The 17,125-nt window shown below is 46.0% G+C and overlaps 2 long non-coding RNA genes across 3 annotated transcripts in view; both read right to left on the reverse strand.

Moving 5' to 3' along the window:
* Window positions 1–10,049: 10,049 nt before the first annotated feature.
* On the reverse strand, window positions 10,050–11,637 carry LOC132006348 (uncharacterized). The gene is made up of 3 exons (XR_009401067.1): window positions 11,464–11,637; window positions 10,875–11,023; window positions 10,050–10,245 (listed from the first exon to the last, which is right to left on the reverse strand). It is a non-coding gene; the product is annotated as an uncharacterized LOC132006348 (long non-coding RNA).
* A 3,452-nt stretch (window positions 11,638–15,089) lies between these two features.
* The window catches only part of LOC132006553 (uncharacterized), a 41,459-nt gene continuing 39,423 nt past the window's right edge, over window positions 15,090–17,125 (reverse strand). The window contains exons 3-4 of one of the 2 annotated variants that reach the window (XR_009401134.1): window positions 16,117–16,226; window positions 15,090–15,313 (exon numbers count right to left, since the gene is read on the reverse strand). This is a non-coding gene — a long non-coding RNA (uncharacterized LOC132006553). Of the gene's footprint in view, window positions 15,314–15,920; window positions 16,033–16,116; window positions 16,227–17,125 lie in introns of those variants that run through there. The other variant, XR_009401135.1, reaches the window with a different exon arrangement.

Genomic DNA, 17,125 nt, shown 5'->3' on the forward strand with positions numbered 1-17,125 from the left:
GTAGCATGTTTTCCTGTTTCCAGAGGCCATCTAACCGAACTACAATGACTTGTCTTCTCCCAGATTAGCTGGAGGACAATAAATTAACTTATTCCATTTCTGCGGACAGGGTTTAAGGGAGCTCAGACCGGAGACTATTCACTGAGGTCATGGAATAGATGACCTGTAATTTGTAAACCATCAAACCTGATTGATACAGAGACAGGCGGGGGGGGGGGGGAGGGAGGAAAGAAAGAAAGAAAAGAAAACAAACAAAAAATAAACCGTCTTCATTACTTTGCCCATAAAGTGAAATTTAAAAGCGCATGGAGGGGGCACGGGAAATCGATAAACTTTAGAAAAGTTCTTGCAAGTAAGGAGTTCTTGTCCTAATATCTACTCCACGTCACTACAATACTGATCTATAAAATGTGAGATGAAAATACCTTGTCCCCTTTCGAACTAAGAGAGCAGGAGCCTGAAAGCAAATGTCAGGCCAGGAGGCCTTCTGGATCACAAACATACATTGCGCAGTATGGGATGGAAGTGAATTATGCAGAAATGGGAGAATGCATGGTGCCTATTATTGGAACACATGTCTTACACCCATTTTCATCAGCGCTGGATACAGAATATGAAGAAGGCCTTTCAGGCTTTTTTTTCTCTGAGCATTAAGCCAATCTGAATTCCCTTTGGCAGTGAAGCATTAAAGATATAGTGTTACCCTGGAAATATAAATTATTAATATATTCAGCATTTTTGTCACTTCTCAACTGTTAACCAAATTAGACAAAACTTTCTTTTACTAAGTAGATTTTCTCTTTGGGATTAGCTTTGGGAATGCACAGGGCCACCACAGTAAAAACTTTGGTCATTTACATATAATTTTGCAAACTTCCACTGGCCCATGACAGTCTTTGTACCTCAAATGTTGGTATTCTTGATTTTTTTTTTCTTTCTCATTTAACTGTGGAGGATAAAACCCTGCTTTGGATTTACAATGACTTTAGGATAAAAGTCTCCCTCCCCTTTCTCTTCCTCCCTCTCTCTCTCTCTCTCTCTCTCTGTGTGTGTGTGTGTGTGTGTGTGTGTGTCTGTGTGTGTCTGTGTGCGTGTGTGTTGTGTCTTTTTCAGAAACCTTCATCTCAAGTTCCAATTCTCCAGGCTTGGCCAAAAGTCAAACTTGGAATAGTCTGACTTTGCAAAAGATTAAAAATGTCACTCCAAAATGGAATCGATTCAAATCAGATTGTGACTTTAAAGTGTTCTTTCCTGCACTTTCTCTGACAACACATTACTCCCAGCCTCCCAGTCCCAGACCCCCACCTCCTCCCCCCTCTGTCTGAGTCTCTTATGCCCAATCCCTCCACTCTTTCTTTTAAGTAAGTTGTATAGTAATGGTTTCCAAGAGAGGCTCAACCAAACCCAGAAATAACAAAAAACAAAAAACAGTGGGTTTGGCTGGAGGTGACCCATTGTGATGCCTCTGAAAGGGGCAACCTCTTGTTTCTTGGGCTTCATCCTTGAGTGGGCAAGAATAAAAATAATCATCCCCATGAAATCAAAGGTTTTCTCCAGAGGCTTGAGGAACAAAGCTGATGGCTGGTGCTCTGGGTCGGTCCCTGTGGCTCTGTAGGGCCAGAAGTAGGAGCTTCTAGGCTCTCCAGCCGCCCCTGCCGAGAGGGTGGTAATACAGAGCTCACTTGTGCTTCCAAGCGTTATTGAACAAACACAGTCCACGTATCCGTGGGGGCCCTCCAATCTGGGCTGCTACATACCCGGCACAGAAGCTGGAGGAGCAGCTCTGTCTTCACTGGCCCCACAAAAGTATGGCATTCCTAGGAACATGGTAATGCGTGTCTGCATACAGTAACACGCCAAGAAGAATAAGGCAACGTGCAGCATTTAGTAGGTGCTCAATAAACATTTGGGGAGTGACTAAATGAAGTGCCTAACAGTGTTGAGCCTTTTGGAATTCTTCATCTGCCCTAGACCTCTTGTTTCTGGCCCCGAGACCCCTCCTAGAAACCAGAAATCACTGGTAGAGGCAACTGGAAACACATGGTATAACCTCCAAACATTCTGAGGGTCGTCAGGCATAGCAATGGCTCTGCCTTTGCCTAGAAATTCTACCTGTGGTCTGGCAGCAGGAGGTGGTGCTTGGCCTGCTTGGTGAAGGCTATTAACTCTTGCTGAGGGCCCAGCTAAATGCAGACCCCAAATCCAGGGTTTGAACTCAGAACTAACCTGATGGGGTTCTGATCCTTTCATACGAGAAAGATCCAAGACTGGACTGAGCCAGATTCTACCCTCTTTTCTGCATCATTAGTTGTTCAGAGTGTGGCTTCTGGAGCCAGACTACCTGGATTCGCATTCCAGCTCTGCTGCACATGAGCTGTGTGCCTTCGGACAAATGACTAAGCTTCAATATGTCTGTTTCATCATCTGTAAAATAGAGATATTAAAAATGCATATACCTCCTACAGGTTGCTAGGAGGATTAAGTGAACTGGTACATTCCAAGAACTCTAGACAGTGTCTGGCCCACAGTGAATGTTCAAGAGATGTTAGCTACTGTAATAATAATTATCTAGTACTCCATCCTTTCTCCCAAAGAATCAAACCTTGGGGCTACCTCAAGATAAAAAGTAAAATGTCGAGGCAATCATTAAAAATACATGAATCAGGGCACCTGGGTGGCTCAGTCATTAAGTGTCTGCCTTTGGCTCAGGTCATGATCCCAGGGTCCTGGGATGGTAGAGAGCCTGCTTCTTCCTCTCCCACTCCCCCTGCTCGTGTTCCCTCTTTCACTGTGTCTCTATCTCTGTCAAATAAATAAATAAAATCTTAAAAAAAAAAAAATCTGACCCCCCCCAAACAAATCTTAAACCTCCATTTAGGGCAAGTGGGGATAGGGAGCTCTAATTCCAGCACATAGTCAATTTGAGGGCTATGGGCCCTTCTCCCAGCTGTGACTGTTACTCGGAGCCCCCCGATAACCTTGGAGTACCATGTCTCACACTCTCCCCTCCACAGAAAGCTGGCCTTGTGTTATCCTACAACAGTTCTTGTACCTGCATTCCCACGTTCTCGCTCCAATTACACATCAGTGCCTGTCTGGAGCCCATCGTTGTTTGGAACATGGGGTACACAAATAAACAAATGCAATATTCCTTACGTACACTCTCTAATGCAGCTTTCTGCTCTTCTCAGCATCTCCCCCCACCCCTGCACTCTCCCCACACAAGCCCTTCATCTGTCCTCCTCTTCCCCTGTCCGCTCCACTGCTGGCTCCAGGCTCCACCCCTGATGCAGGTGAAGGCTAAGCCCTGGAGGGACCCTGCCCCAAGTGCTCATTCCCTTGCTGTCTTGGCCTTCAGTCCTCATTCTCCGCCCTTTTCGGATTGCTTGTCCTGCTATCTACTTCTCCAGGGGCCAGGGGCCTGGCTTAAGAATGTGTCTTAAGAATGTGACTTAAGAATATGTGTCCCCCGTGTGGAAGGGACATCCCTGGAGGAATCCTTCTGACACCCCTAGCGCTCCCTTCCTGGTTTGCAGCTGTCAAGGGCGGTCCGTGCTCGGGAGCTGGGCCCAGGCACCCAGCTGGCCACAGAAGCCCTTTCTCTCTCTGGCTGCCAACCTGCCCACAGGGAGCAAGCAAGCATCCCTACTAGGCTGGATGGCAGATTTCTAGCTCTTCCTGTACTTCTTCTGGATAAGTTTAAGGTCAAGTGTTGCAAGCCCACCTCTTCATCCTCGGATCAGTAACAAAATAGACATTTTTATCTCCACCTGACACCTACATCTGTGTCTCAAATGATTCAGAGCACAGCGAGGAGGGGGGGGGAAAAGACTAATTAATCAGATAGCCTGAAACCCCAGAACCTGGGGGTCTACACGTGTGCAGCTAGGAAGGTAGATACACACATATGCCCCTGTGCATCGGCCACACCGACCCCGGAGCGCATGCGTGTGTGTGCACAGGATGTCTGCTTGGGTACACGAGTGTGCACGTGGACGGGCAAACTGGAGCCAGAGGAAAGAGCCACCCACTGAAGAGAATGGCTGGGTGAGAACTCGAGGGACCCAGCTATTTCTGGTTGGCTTGGCAGATAAGCAGCAGCCGTGACGAAGGTCTGCACACCTGTTCCGTGATAAACTTTGCCAAGCCCTCTGCACCGTGGGAAGAGCTGAAGCAAAGCAGGAGAGAGGCAGTAGGCGGTGTGGTGCCAGTGGGGGCCTGGGAGAGAGTAGGAAAGTCACCGAAGCCACAGAAAAGGGGGGTGGGAAATGGAGCAGGAACTCTGCACTGAGCTGCAGAGCAAAAAGGACCCCAAGAGAGCTGGGAAACTGCGCGCCTTGTAATTTCTCTATTCCTGACAGGCCTCATTTATAAGGTGTAGCTTAGAGGCAAGAGTCAATGAAAATCTAATAGGGGCACCTGGGTGGCTCAGTGGGTTAAGCCTCTGCCTTTGGCTCAGGTCATGATCTCAGGGTCCTGGGATCGAGTCCCGCATCAGGCTCTCTGCTCAGTGGGGAGTCTGCTTCCCCTCTCTCTCTCTGCCTGCCTCTCCGACTACTTGTGATTTCTGTCAAATAAATAAATAAAATCTTAAAAAAAATGAAAATCTAATAGTTAAAACTTTATAAATATGATGAAACTTTTTAAATCCAGTATTTCTCTTGCAAGTTTTGACAAAATGAAAGTCCCTCCCCTCTATCACTGTTTTGTTATTTTAGGTCCATCAGTAAAGGTCTTTCTTTCTTTTTTTTCTTTTCTTTTCTTTTTTTAAGATTTTATTTATTTATTTGAGAGAGCAAGCGAGCAAGAGAGAGAAAGCATGACTAGGGAAAGAGGCAGAAGGAGAGGAAGAAGCAAACTTCCCACTGAGGGGGGAGTCAGATGTGGGGCTCAATCCAGAGACTCCAGGATCATGACCTGAGCAGAAGGCAGATGCTTAACAGACTGAGCCACCCAGGGGCCCTAGAGGTCTTCTGCAATAGAAGAGTTTCATTTCTACTCACTAAACACTAGGACTTCATTTTCTTTTTTCTTTCTTTTCTTTTCTTTTTTTTTTCCAGGATTTTATTTATTTATTTGACAGACAGAGATCACATACTAGGCAGAGAAACAGAGAGAGAGAGATGGGAAGCAGGCTCCCTGCTGAGCAGAGAGCCCAATGCGGGGCTCAATCCCAGGACCCTGAGATCATGATCTAAGCCGAAGGCAGAGGCTTAACCCACTGAGCCACCCAGGTGCCTCAGGACTTCATTTTCTACATAAACAGGATTCCTGTTTCATATGTATGTCTGAATATAAAACTGTGACCTAGTCCCGTTGCTTTCCAAATACAACCTAAAATGTACTTAGTGAAGAAAAAGAAATGCTAGAGGGTAGCCACGGGGAGAACGCACACAGGCCATGGGACTACAAGGTACAACGCGGCTCTGTACTTCTGGGATGTATTCTGTCCCACTTAGATGTCCCACTGCAGCCCATACAGCCTCCGCAAAACTGGGGGGAAGTCGGGGAGGACAGTTCTGGACACTTAGAGAAGTTGTTCTGGAAAAAGTCAAATTGCAGGGAGGGTCATTTGCAAATGTATATTCTGGCCGCGAGCCACCAACAATAAATTGGTGGAAGCGTGAAGAGTCCCTGATCTCACAGACCCTTCCTCCTCTGACATCCAGTTAAGAGGGAGGTAGACAGGAATACATCGGAACCTCATCTGAACTGTAGCACAGCTCAGTCAGAAGGACCCGAGCAACATGGGTGTTGTCGAATTAGAGCTGAATTGTACCTGTTCTGACCCCGAGCCCCGGGCCAATGATGGCTCGAACATGTGCGCTGACCCGAGGCTATAGGGGTGGGACAGGGGGAGGCATTTCATGGGTGTATCGGTAATTTCAGAGGGACAGTGCTGGTTCAGAGTGAAACATTTCTTCGAATGCAATTAAAAACTGAAAGAGAAATTTTAGGCATTCTAAAACTACTGAAAGTTGGATGGTGTTATCTGCTTTCTTGGTAGGAAAGGAACACTGATCAGTGAGACAGCATTTTTGCATCTGTTCAATTAGGAATTACAGAGAGAAACACCAGGAAAGCTGATCATGCTTTGGAGGATAATGGATTTTAGGAAACAGTGAGTCCCAAGAAGCATCGAATGCTTCCTCTGAGGACAGTCCTTTGGGTAGTAACAAAGAGATGCGGAGAACGAGAACATACGATAAATTTATGTTGTGCCTGAAGGTGGTTTGGGGGCATGAGGTGTTTGCTGTGGTTTGCAAGCTTCTTCCAAAAAAGATTTTGTGGTCTGTTTTTACATATAATGTCTGGTCGCACTTTGCCAGGACACATGAACTTCATCTTTATTAAGGAGGAAGGTGCAGAGCTGAGGTACTGACCTGAGGTCTGGGAAGAAAGCTATCAACATGCAGCCTCTTAAAAGGCCCTCTGTAGGGTCTTCTAGTCACCCTGGAACCCCAGGAGAGAAGATCATTGGATAAATAAACTCTTTCTCCCCAAATATATAAATATATCCAAACATTAATGTTTCTTCCCTCCCTTCTTTCTCTACCCACCCCCGCCCGTCTCGATCACCAACTTTTTCTCTTATTAGAGAGGATCCACTTACCCTGAAGGTTTCTTCGGAGTTCCTTAATGTAGGCAGGGGTATCCTATGCATAGAAGGGAAAGTGCTCCCATTTTCTTTTCAGATCTCCTTACCTCCCGGGAGACTCACCATCTGCCTCCCCCCGTCCACCGCTGTCCCTTGGTCGGTCCCTCTCCCTTCTCCTGAACTCCACATCCAGTCATCACGTCGGGTTGAGTTTCCCTCCTATCTTTGGAATCTGTTCACTTCTCTCTCCTCTGCCACAGCCAGAGCCCAGGCCACCAACGTCCCCCTCCAGCTTCCCAGCCACCAGCTGCCACGTTTGCTTCCTCTAGTTCAGTCAACATGGCCGCCAGAGTGATTTCCTTCTAACGTACAGATCCCAAACTCCCCTGCCCAGCATTAACAGATGCCTTCCCAGGCCTCCTGGGATAAAGTCCAAGTTCCCTGTTCAGGTCTTCCTCTTGTGGGCCCCCCCATACTTCTTGGGCCTCCCTGCTTGCTACCAACCCAGACTCTACATCAGGCACACTGTGTCCTCCACTGCTCAGGAGTCCAGAGCTCTCTCTCCTGCCTGGCTCTCGTGTATGCCACATTTCAGAGGCAAAGAGAAGTTCAGAGAACCTTTTCCCCTAGGTGACTGGTCAGGATGCTCAGACCTACCTACTCTTCGTGGATGGGATGTGGGTGTTGACTCACCTCACGTGAAGGGGAAATGCCTACTTGCAGTAGCACTGAGCCCACGCCTACACATCTCTCTCTGAAATGGCTTCAGAAACATGGACAAAATCATATGAAAATGATGCTCTTGTCTGTATGTTTTTTTCTGGACTTTTAAAATAAGTAGCACCGTGATTTGAAGCATTAAATACACTCACCAAGAGGCATGGCGATTAAGAACATAAGCTCGGAGCTAAACTGCTTGGGTTAGAGTCTTGGCGCCACCATTTTCTAGCTGTATGACCTCGGACAAATTATTTAACAGCTCTGTTCTCAGTTCCCTGGTTAAATGGACCGACAGTACCTACCCGTAGAGGGGATGGGAGAACAGTTAAGGCAGCGGGTGCCTGGCCAGTGGTCTATACCCAGGAACTTAGCTATTACGGCTGAAGTCTGCATGGGATTGTTATACAGACTAAAGCAACTGCCTTTCAAACTGATGACCTATTAGTAATATTGGATATTTTGAAAAAAAAAGTTTATCTTGTCAATTCATTGTCTCTTTTTCCTTGAACCTGCCTTAATGTTCGTGTTTTCCTCTCTGTGTCAGAGAAGACATCAAGATGGAAGAAAGGAAGGTATCTTTCGTTGTTAGGACTCGCTAGGTACCAGGCACAGGGGCAGCTCCAGAAGTTCTAAATAGAGCTCGGAGCAGCTTGGGGATGGAGCAGGGCGTGGGGACATGTCTTAAGCTGCGGACACACTGTTCAGGGAGGCCGTAGCTGAGCTGATGAAAACTGAGAGCCCAGTTCCCCAAAGGCAGTCCTTGCTGTCTTCCCTGACTTAGCACACTTCACATGCTGTCGTGCCATTTCATCTTCACGAGTTTCAGATGAGGGCTAACTCAGAGAGTCCGTCCTAAGGCACACAGTCTCTTTTGGGGGCAGAGCTGGGATTTGAACTATGATATGTCTATGTCTGCTTCCCAGTGTCCTTTCTTCTCTGCAGCAGCCGCCACAAGTCAGGAACATCTCTGCACTTTCTTAGAATAGCAGGGTTTGGATGGAAGCTTGAGAATACTCTTCTTGTACAAAGTTGTGGTCCTCCAGGACTTTAAAACTCGGTGGCTGGACGTCCCAACACACAATCTTTAAAATGCAGGTTTCAACAATTCATGTAACATTACAAGACTAATTACAAAAGCAATAGGTACTCATTGCAGAAGGCTATAAACACATTCGAAAGTAGAAGGAAAATACAAAAACACCCATAATACCATTATGTAGTTATAAGCACATTTTTTATATGTTTCCTTAAAACCTTACTGTGCACACACTAATTTTAAAATGAGTTTTAAATAGCGAATATGATTTAAAATGTTTAAAGTACAAAAGGGTTAAGAGTGAAAAGTCAGGGTTCCTCCTCCCCAGGCCTAGCCATCCTATGCTTTTTCCTGGGAAGCAATCACTATTACCAGTTTTTTATGTATCCTTTAAAAGCTAGTCCGTGCAAACGTAGAAAGAATTGTCATTTTACAATTCTCTTTATTTTAAAAAATGGTACATTTAAAAAAAAAGATTGAGGGCCCTGGGTGGCTTGGTTAAGTGTCTGCCTTCAGCCCGGGTCATGATCCTAGGGTCCGGGGATCGAGCCCTGCATTGGGCTCCCTGCTCTCCGGGAAGCCTGCTTCTCTCTCTCCCGCTCCCCTTGCTTGGGTTCCCGCTCTCACTGTGGCTCTCTCTGTCAAATAAATAAATAAAAATTGTTTTTAAAAAAATTTTTAGAAAGATTTATTTATGTTAGAAAGAGAGCATGGGTGAGCAGGGGGAGGGGCAGAGAGAGAGGGAGAGAGAGAATCCTCAAGCAGACTCCTGGCTGAGCACAGAGCCCAATGCTTGGCTCAATCCAATGACCCCGAGATCATGACCTGAGCCCAAATCAAGAGCTGGGCACGTCATCGACTGGGCCACCCAAGTGCCCCCAAATGGTACATTCTTTTATGAGTAAATATAAACATACTGTTTCATGCTCTCTTGACCTGACCCACCTTCCATCTCCTTTAGAGTCATGTCTCCTTCCCAGCATTTCACACTCATATTCACTCAGGAGGTTGCCTAGGCCAGTCAAAATCGCCTTAAAATCTGCCTTTCTGGTAAATCCAGTGTGAGAGGGACCAAAGTCTTGAAATTTTTCCCAAGATCATCCGGTAACTATTGCACCGAAGAGACAGGAACCAGAAACCCCATCACCTGAAGCGTCTCTTTAGCAGGGCGGCACATATGCAGGATGTGTGACGTTCTGTCACAGCTCTCTGAACAACGTCCTTCTGGTAAATTAAGTCTTTCTAAGTAGGAAGGGTCACTGGGTCTAAACAACTTGCCTGTTCTACCCGTTACAACTCTGACTTCCAAAACTAGTCAAGCTCTTTGCTGCCTTTGCAAATGCGCTTGGTCCTTTCTTCTAGAAACTTGTTCCACCACCCTCACAACCTCCTCAGCTCCCTTCTTTACCCGGTGCACTCCAGTATATATATTACATATGTGTGTGTGTGTGTGTGTGTGTGTGTGTGTCACTATTAAATTAAAGCAATATTTTCTAACCTCAATTTCCAAACTAAACAAGTGACAAGCATTACCTACAGTCGTGGAAGCAACCCAAAGACTGAACCACAAGCAGCCACTGAAACAGAAGCTTATGAAAGCAACACAGGAACGAGTTAACAGTGGTTTCAGGAATGTGAATTACCTGCGCACAAGAATAAAACCCCGAGGGAAACTTGGCCAATTGCTCTGTGGCGATGGTGAGAGCATCATACATTAGGGAAGAGATTAAAGATGGTCATAAAGGGGCACCTGGGTGGCTCAGTGAGTTAAGCCGCTGCCTTCAGCTCAGGTCATGATCTCAGGGTCCTGGGATCGAGCCCCGCATCAGACTCTCTGCTCAGTGGGGAGCCTGCTTCCTCCTCTCTCTCTCTGCCTGCTTGTGGTCTCTCTCTGTCAAATAAATAAATTAAAAAAAAAAAAAGATGGTCATAAAATGCTTGCTAAGAACTTTGAAAATCTGTTTATTGTAAAATCAAATAAAGATGCAGAAAACGGCATGAAACGTGTTTAACAGCGCGCTTGAAGGCGGATACCCTTACCTACCCGGCAGGTGAAACAACGCTGCCATTTCCTTGTCGCCTCACCCTGGTTCCAAGCCCTCACCCCACCCCCCCCAGCTACTTACCCACTGTCCTGCCTTTTACGGCAAGTACTTGCTATGAGGATTAAAGAATTTATTTACTTACTTGAGAGAGACAGAGATGGTGACAGAGATGACAAGAAAGAGCATGAGTGCAGAGGGGAGGGAGAAGCAGGCTCGGCGCTGACCAAGGAGCCAGATGTGCGGCTCCAACCCAGGACCTCGGGATCATGACCCGAGCGGAAGGCAGCTGCTCAGCCAACGGAGCCACCCCGGGGGCCCCTACCTCGGTGTTAAAACATAGCTTTATCACCCAAATGTGCATCCCTGGACTATGATACAGCTTAGTTTTTGTCTTGCTCATCTAAAAATGTTTGATACGCCTTTTAAATCTCTTTCAATCTATAAAATCTCCCCTCCAACCCGCTCAGTTCCTTACCGTTGATCCGTTGGGGAGCCCAGTCCGTGTGCCCCGGTTTCTCCGAGGCTGGATGTTGCTGGTGGTCAACTGGGGGCCGCTCCTCCCGCAGCTCCCGCAGCGGGGTCCAGAGGCTGCCACAGGCTCAGGTTTGATGCGGCTCCGCTGCCCTGGGAGGAACCACAGGTGGCCGCGCCGTTCACCTGGGGCTCCCTCCCTGCCCTCGGACACCTGGGGCTCCCTCCCTGCCCTCGGACACCTGCTGGTCGGGGCGGTCAGACACGGATTTGCTCGCAGTGTCGGTGCACACCCGCCGTGGGCCCTAGGAGTTCGCTGCTCTGACGGCTCTTGTGACACAGAGGAAGGCACCAGGCTCTCACTGCTTTAGGCCAAGGCTGGCCTGGCCTGCGAGTTCATTCCCTGACACCACACCCGCGAAGCTCCGGGAACCCACACATTCTCTCCTCTTCCACCCCGACGCGCTCGCCTGCCCCCCACTTGTTACCAAATACGACTGACGAGCATACTGAAGGGGGGGCGACGAGGACTTTAAAGTGTGAAACTGTTCCAGTGACCTCGCTGAAAATTCTGAAATGGAGCTTCGTCTTACCTTTTATCATCTGAAGGCACTTTGGGCCCAGGGGCATTTCAAGCAACACAGCAGTCGCCTGTCCCTGGCGTCAGTGACCTCTGACTTGGGACGACAGTGGACCAGCACGGGTCGTGCTAACAACCAAGATGTGCGCAGCGCTGTTTTCTGAGGAATCAAAAGCACCTCAGTGGTCCATTTTTCCTGAGGAAGGATAAATAGATCCTCTTTTTGCAATCAGGCTGAGTGACACGCCCTTGGCACCTCACACGGCAGTGACACACCGTGGAACTGGGGGAGTCTTCCCTGGCCAAGCCACTACTTCCCACCCAGGACGCTGCACGGCCTAACGGCTCCTCAAAAATCTCATTTTTCCACAGAGCAGTCTGAGCGGCCTGTTTACAGGGAGTTTAGATCCTATTTTCCTCTCTTCCTCCACTAAGGACTTCACTAACCTGTCGCGGCTGCCACGGAGTCCAAAGGCCTCGCCAGTCTGCAGGCAACATGTGGTCCTTGAGCCCCAGCCACCCACGCTCCTCCCTGCGCGCCCCACGTGTCCCCCTGGGCTGCCCACCTGCTAGGGCTTCCCCGTCCCCCCGCGTGGCGGCCCTTCTCAGCGTGGGCCTCCCACGCTCTCCCCGCTCGCTCTCCCTTTCCCTGTCGGTGTCAGCAATACCTTCCTGGACCACCTCCTAAATCCAACTGCCCCGACACTCAGCCACTGAACATCCAATAGGAGAAAACTGTTGCTTTTGTCTTTTCAGATTACTCCTCATGATGCTTTTAAATTGTGGTCCAGATATAAATTTACCAATTTAACCATTTTTACGTGAACAGCTCCATGGCATTCCGTCTCTTCACACGGCTGGGCGGCTAACACCAACGGTCCACCCACAGAATCTTTCCGGCTCCCTTCACTGAAACTCTGTGCCCCTCCAACAACTCCCCATTCCTCCACCCCTACTGGCTGGCACCACCATTCTCCTGTCTGTGAATGTGGCTGCTACTGGTATTTCACCTAAGTGGAACTGGTAAACATTTATCCTTTGGGGTCTGGCTTATTTCACGTAACCACTAATGTCTGCATTCTCACATGGGTCAGAATTTCCTTCTCTTTAATACTCTTCCCGTCTATGTCCAGTCCATATTCTGTGATTCCCTTCATCTGTCGATGGGCCCCTGGGTTGCTCCCACCTCTTGGCTACTACGAGTAATGCTGCTGGGAACATGGGTGTCCAAACATCTCTTCAAGCCCTACTTTCAGTTCTTTGGGGCCTATACCCAGAAGAGGAACTGCTGGATCACATGGGAATTCTATTTGTAATTTTATAAGGTACCACATACTGTCTTCCAGAGACCGCACTGTGTCATCATCTCCCTTGCCAATTTCTCCACATCCTTACCAACATTTGTTATCTTCTGGTTTGTTTTTATAATTCCCATCCTAAAGGGTAATTGTTTTCATAATTGCCTTCATTCTAAAGGTGAAGTGGCATTTCATTGTGGTTTTGAAGTGCATTTCTCCAATGATAAATGTCTGGTGTCTTTTCATGTTTATTGTCCATTTGCATATCTTTGGGAAAAATGTCTATTTATGTTCTTTGCTTATTTTTATTTTTAAATATTTTATTTATTTATTTGACACAGAGAGAGAGAGATCACAAGTAGGCAGAGAGGCAGGCAGAGAGAGAGGAGGAAGCAGACTCCCCACTGAGCAGAGAGCCTGATGTGGGGCTCGATCCTAGGACCCTGAGATCATGACCTGAGCTGAAGGCAGAGGCTTTAACCCACTGAGCCACCCAGGCGCCCCCTTTGTCTATTTTTAAATTTTGTTGGTTTTTTGCTGTGAGGTGTTGGAGTTACTTATATATTCTGGATATTACCCTTTTATCAGATAGGTAATTTGCAAGTATATTCTCCCATTCTTTGGTTGTCTTTTCACTATGTTGATAGTGTCCTTTCAGGTACAAAAATTGTAAATTTTGATAAAGCCCAAATTATCTTTATTTTTTCATTTTGTTGCTTTACTTTGGGTGTCATATCCAACAAATCACTCATAGTTTTTAAATATGTTTTTATCTGAGTTTTTGTTTCATGAATGTCTACCCCAATAGACTATGCATTTCACAAAGGCCGAAACCCGTTTCCCTCACCATCCTACCAATGACTGGCAGGTGTTCCAATACATGTATCTGTAGTCTGATGAAAGCGTACCTTCTGATGTTTTTAATTTGTGATATAGTATGGTACCCTATTAACGTGCACATTTATATGAAAAATACTGACTGACAAATGTGGTTTCTGTGTGCTATTTAATTATCTTTAGCTTGAAAAGTCACACTAAATTTAGGTGCATGCCTTTAAATCGGACCACAAATTTCAAGAAGTGTTGGGGGGAAAGATTAAACACAACAGAAATTATATCAGGGGTTTATTTTAAAAACACTTTCCCCCAAAACCTTTACAGATCAAAAAGGAAAAGACTAAAAACAATCTCCCAAGTTAAGCCCATCCATTTCAGGCATGAGGTCACTGGATTATATATTTCTTCGTTCTTTGTTGGCAGTTTTCCAAAGTGGTATAGACCCACTTCCTAGCTTAAGAGATAGCCTGGATAAAATGCTTAAAAAGCCTGTCTTTCCTTTCTGATTTGGTTAACTTTCAGGAGGAAGTTAAAAAGCATATTTTCTGCCTCTGAGATCAAGCAAACCCAGAAAGGGCTCTCCAGTTCTTCCACTTATCAGCCTCTAGGATTTAAAACGGAACGGGGCTTGTATTGCAGTTGAGAAACAGCAGGGGGAGCTCATGAGGTTTTTAAGTCAGCTATTACCAACCACTGCCCCCCCCCCTTCCAAAGAAACAACTTCACATTAAGTATCAACTGAAGAGTTCCAAGGTCAAGCCCAAAGGAGAAAAGGAAGCAACAAAAATAAAATTCTCCTAATGAGAGGTGAAAATGGCCAAAATCAATTTCATAATAAAAGACTGATACAAACTAACACTTAATCCAGGCCCACAAATCCAACTATCCTTACGTAACATAATAAGCCAATGTACCTCGGGTGCCCAAGACCCCATGACTGCCCCAAGCCTTTATTTATCTTTCTCCTGTGTCCAAATTAAGTGACGAGGCAGCTGGCTTAAAAGCAATTATACTTAAATTGTCTAAACATGTTTTTTTTTTAAATATTCAGTGAATTTCTTTTTGGGGAGCAGCTTCAATTGTGTAAAAAAAAAAAAAAAAAAAGAAAGAAAAAGTGGGTTGTAAACAGCAGAATAATAAAAAGAATATACAAAATATAGCCCGTATTCACTGGAAAGAGTGAGGGGAACCAGAAGCTACATACTGAGTTTTAGAGCTGGGCTAAGAGTCACTCCCTGTGAGGACAGGAGTGGTGTGACAGATATGAACAGTGGAGTATTTCCTATTGAGGGAGAAATCCTAGCAAGTGACACTCGCTGCCATGATGTCCTTTGAACCTCTCAGCCTGGGAGGCCAGAATCAATGGTTGGTCATCACCGGCTTTAGTCCTGAGGCCCAACGGCGAATGGAGCAGAGAAGCCTGGCCAGCAGTAGGCAGAGGCTCAGGCCGCTCACAGGCCTCACCAGGACTAGGAAGGGCTGTGATGTCTTACCTTTGCTCAGACTCTGTCAACAAGTATGATAGGTGAGTGTCTTGGAACACATCTGGAAGTAGCTGTCGCCTCTTCTAGGGGGGCTAATGTTGACATTGGGAACACAGACGGATTTTGGCGAGTGGCCAGAATGTCTTACAAACACCATAGGTTCAGGGTCTTATCTTGGTTTGTGATCAGTGCTTCCCGAAGAGGATGGATCTTTCCTTATGTTATTTCAGGATGAGTATCAAACCTTCAAACAAAATATTGTGAGTTGTAATTGTACCAACAATGAGAGATCTAATTTGGAAAGCAACTAGGATAAATACATGTGTAGAAACAGAGGCCAGCTCAGTTTCAGGCTATTGAGTTTTCTGTGTCTTCACACGATTTCAAGGGCTTACAGAAAAGCAAGCTGCTTATACTAGAGGGGACACTTTCAATAAACTCCATCAGATGAAAGCATGCACGAATCATGCATAATTATGAATTATAATAATTTAATTTTCTTAAAAAGATGATCAATTTCCCCCCAAAACTAGATTAGAATGTATTCTTGGGTGAAAATATACATTCAGAAAAGAAATGAAACCATAGGAAAAAAGGTCAGTGCAATAGTGTGACCTTAAAAAAGAGGCTCTTTAAACAATATAAGGCTTCTTACCTCTTTAAAAGAATATATATTTTTCCTGCACGAAATGCATGAGGTTCACTTCATCTAAATCTTTAAATCCTTTTTTTATGATAATTTTTGGAAATTCAGTTTTTAATGATCTTAAATAACTTTTGGAGGAAAAAAGAAAAGAATAAAGGAAGCTTTGTTTTCTACATACTAGTTTAATTCAACTGCAACAAGAAGAACCTCAGAACTAAATCCAACTTTTATTTCGGTTACAAAAAAAACATTGAAATTCACCAGAAATACCACCAAAAGTCCCTGGTGACAGAAATTCGCTTACTTCACAGCAGCATCTACAAGATCAATAAACAAGTAGTAAACGCCCTGGAAGGAAAAGAAGTCCTTGAATTTACAAGTTTAGTAAGCCCCATACTTACCCGGTAGACCGCTGTCTCCAGCCATACAGCTCAGAGACTGGCGATGTGTCTGATAAAGATGGCCGGTGGCAGGCTTTTCTCATATGGGAAGTACTGACTATTCCAATCACCTGTTGAATAACAAACCCCAAAGTTATCCCAGTTATCGTTTCCCTCCATTCTGAGCACCCTGCGCAGAGGTGAGGAGCCTATACAGAGGGGCCCTCCACTGCTCAGGTAGGTCTTTGGTCCATGGACGTGCTTACCGCTCCCGTCACTAGGGAAATGAGATTCAGAAGAAGACCTTAAGGTCAGATGAGAAGGGACGTGAAGCTGGCCTCTCGAAGGAGCTCAGGATCTTTCCCACTCATCCTGGTGTGCTTTGTTCCACAATAAGGATGGGTCAGGATGTTGCGTTTTACTCCTCTCCACAAGGCCAAGGACGATTTTATTGTTTGCTTTAAGAGTGAATAAGATATTTCTTCTGTTGAGTTATTTCTGCAAGTACTGGCTGCGTGGGTGTTCACTGAGTATGACAAATGTTGAGGTGTTCAGGTATGACTAGAGTCTAGGAGTGCTAGATTAAATAAGAATATTCCAAGCCTGCTTCAGACCACCCATTTCCAAGGGCTTCTGAGTAGACAAAGATGATGAGACATAGCAAAGAAACACTTCTAACAAGCGAAAAATTCTACCCTAACCACTAAGCGGAGCTGGAGTGAGCAAGATTGAACTTAAAGAATTTCCTATTACCAAGTCTGATTGGTGTAAACAGCAGAACCAAAGGACATTGTAAAAACAGTCCAACCTGCTTTCACTGGGGCTCATACCCAAGGGCCAGCTCTGTATTCTGGAGTACGAAGCCTGAACACCTGGGGCTATTTACAAAGAAGCAGAGTAATGAGGGAATGACACTGAAGGAGTAAAAAAGATGTGGACTCTGGATGCCTGGGTGGCTCAGTCGGTTAAGCATCTCCTTTTGGCTCAGGTCATGACCCCAGGGTCTTGGGATCGGGCCCTGCATGGGGCT

This window comes from Mustela nigripes, chromosome 18, assembly GCF_022355385.1.
Source record: "Mustela nigripes isolate SB6536 chromosome 18, MUSNIG.SB6536, whole genome shotgun sequence".
Lineage (NCBI taxonomy): Eukaryota > Metazoa > Chordata > Mammalia > Carnivora > Mustelidae > Mustela > Mustela nigripes.